This window comes from Panulirus ornatus, chromosome 40 (assembly GCF_036320965.1).
Source record: "Panulirus ornatus isolate Po-2019 chromosome 40, ASM3632096v1, whole genome shotgun sequence".
Lineage (NCBI taxonomy): Eukaryota > Metazoa > Arthropoda > Malacostraca > Decapoda > Palinuridae > Panulirus > Panulirus ornatus.
Genome location: NC_092263.1, coordinates 14553544 through 14556247, shown reverse-complemented (window position 1 = coordinate 14556247; position 2704 = coordinate 14553544). Strand labels below are relative to the sequence as shown.

General features: G+C 46.8%; 1 protein-coding gene across 1 annotated transcript in view; it reads right to left on the bottom strand.

Moving 5' to 3' along the window:
- The window catches only part of LOC139761451 (uncharacterized), a 241618-nt gene extending 241195 nt beyond the window's left edge, over positions 1–423 (bottom strand). The window contains exon 1 of the mRNA XM_071685675.1: positions 190–423. The gene's annotated coding sequence lies outside the window, so the exon portion shown is untranslated. The remainder of the gene's footprint in view (positions 1–189) is intronic.
- Between the last annotated feature and the right edge of the window lie 2281 nt (positions 424–2704).

The following is a 2704-nucleotide window of genomic DNA, read 5'->3' as shown; positions in this document are numbered from 1 at the left end:
CACCACCTTAGTATACACCCTACACACACAACAGACACTCACACACCCACACTCACACACACACACTCACGCTCCTCCTTCCTCATAACCAATCACTGGATTATATGAGGGTGGGAAGGAGGGAGGGAGGGAAGGAGATGTGTACTCCCTCCCTCTCTTTATTCTATGTTTTTTCTTTTTTTTTTTTACCTGTTCCTTCGGTGGGAGAGGAGTTGTGGCAGCGGGCTGGCCGTGGCGGAGAAGAGAGGAATTAAACTTATCCACACTGGACACACTAAGTCTGGTACAATACACCAGGTTAACACCACCACCACCACCACCCACCCCACTCGCCCCACTCGCCCCACTCACTTGGCAATGGGCCTGCTTAAGGATTCTTTTAAAGGCGAGGGGTTCGCGCGTCCCTAACCCTACGCTGCTGCGTCCACCACACACCAGAGCATGAGCAGAACTGGGGGCTTGCCTGCCACCTCCGGGGCCCCCACACCAGCAGAGGTCGCGCCGAGAGAGAGAGAGAGAGAGAGAGAGAGAAGAGAGAGAGAGAGAGGGAGGGAGGGTGAGAGAGAGAGAGAGAGAGAGAGAGAGAGAGAGAGAGAGAGAGAGAGAGACCGCAGGGATAGAGAAAGACAGGAGGTAACGGTGAGAGAAAGAGGTAGTGAGGGAGTGTGTATGTGTGTGTATGTAGGGAAAGAGAGGGAGAGGTGTAAGGAGAGAGAGAGAGAGAGAGAGAGAGAGAGAGAGAGAGAGAGAGAGAGAGAGAGAGAGAGAGCTGAAGACATAACGAGGACGTCCAAATTTTTTAGAGACAGACGAACAGGAGGAGGAGGAGGGGGAGGAAAGAGGAGGAGGAGGGAGGGAGGGAGAGGGAGGAGGGGGGGTAATCGCAGTGAGAGCTGGTAGGGGGGGTGGGGGGTGTGTGAAGAGGGGTGGAGGGTTAGGAGAGAAGAGACAATAGAGAGACGCCTGGGAGAGAGATAAGGAGATCAGTATGACGTGAGAGACAACCAGAGTGGCAATGGAAGGGGAGATGAATAAGTCGTGAGAAAGAGATAGAGAGAGAAAGAAGAAGCAGATAGAAGACATATAAAGTAGGTGAGAGGCAGATATAGTAAAGAGAGAGAGAGAGAGAGAGAGAGAGAGAGAGAGAGAGCCTCGCTCGAGTACTTGGCACACACACACACACACACACACAAGCACATCTACAGACTGTGGGCCCCAGTTAAGCCTATTTGGACTGGGAATTTTTGAGAGAGCGGATGAAAGTGGCGCTCAAGCAATAGATAAGGGAATATCACCAGAATATGGGGAAGACCTTAAGGGCGAGCTGAGTGCGAGAGGAGGGCTGAGGGAGGGATGGAGGTATGGAGAAAGTGTGGAGGTGTTGGAGGAACTTGAGAACAGTTTTGGATGTTGGAGGAACTTGAGAACAATTTGAAGGTGTTGGAGGAATGGCTTGAGAGCAGGATGGAGATGTTGGAGGGAATGGACAACAACAGTTTGGAGGTGTTGGAGGAATGTCTTGAGAGCAGGTTGGAGATGTTGGAGGGACTAGAGAACAGTTTGGAGGTGGTGGTGGTGGTGATGGAGGAACTGGAGGATAGTTTAGGGATGATGTAAGACTTGAGAACAGATAGACATGGAAACTATTGACCGAAGAGTTAATGAGAGACTGTGAGCAAGTTCTATAGGAAGAGCGAACATGGTGGCGATTGCAGAAGAAGAAGAAGGAGGAGGAGGAGAAGAAGGAGAAGAAGGAGGAGGAGGAGGAGGAGAATGAGAGAGAGAGAGAGAGAGACAGAGAGAGAGAGAGAGAGAGAGAGAGAGAGAGAGAGATGAATACCTACGACCCCAACATCAACAGAAGAAAACAGACAAAGAAATTGCACGTAGAATGGTGTGGATAGAGAGAGACACACACACACACAGGCACAGGAACACAGACACGAGACAAAGAGGAGGGAGAGAGAGAGAGAGAGAGAGAGAGAGAGAGAGAGAGAGAGAGAGAGAGAGAGAGAGAGAGGGAAAAGAAGGCATCCATCGATTTGTCTGCTGGACAGTTTCCCATGACAATGGTCAGGGTGGACCAGCAAGGCGAATACATGACCAACACTCACTTCGCCTTTTGTTGTTGACCTCTGACCTCTCGGGGCGATCTGTGAACTCAAAGGGATGACCTTTGACTTCTGTACGTGACCAGTGACTCACGTGAGATTTGATACGTGGTGGTCAGTGACCTCCTAAGGGGAAAGAAGGTTTTACCCTGAGTTGACCTTTGACCTTCCGTTGTGATTTCTGTTAATGATAGTAATACAATGATGATAAGATGATAATGATGATAATGATAATGACCAAAATAATGATGATTATGATAACGATAATAATGATAATGATAATAATGATAATAATAGTAATGATAATAATGATATTGATAATAATGATAATGATGATAATAATAATAATAATAAAGGTAATAATAATAATAATAATTATAATAATAATGATAATAATGATGAATCTTTACAGTAATAATGGTGGTGTTTGTCTGTCTGTCTCTCTGTCTGTCTCTTTATCTTATCTGTCTGTGGAAACAGTTGACCTTTGACCTTATCCTTATTAGTCAGTTCAAAAGATCAATAGTACAGAGGTTGCAATGATGATGAACTTAACGTTCAAGATCAGGGTGTAGTTAGAGTGTAGTTATGAT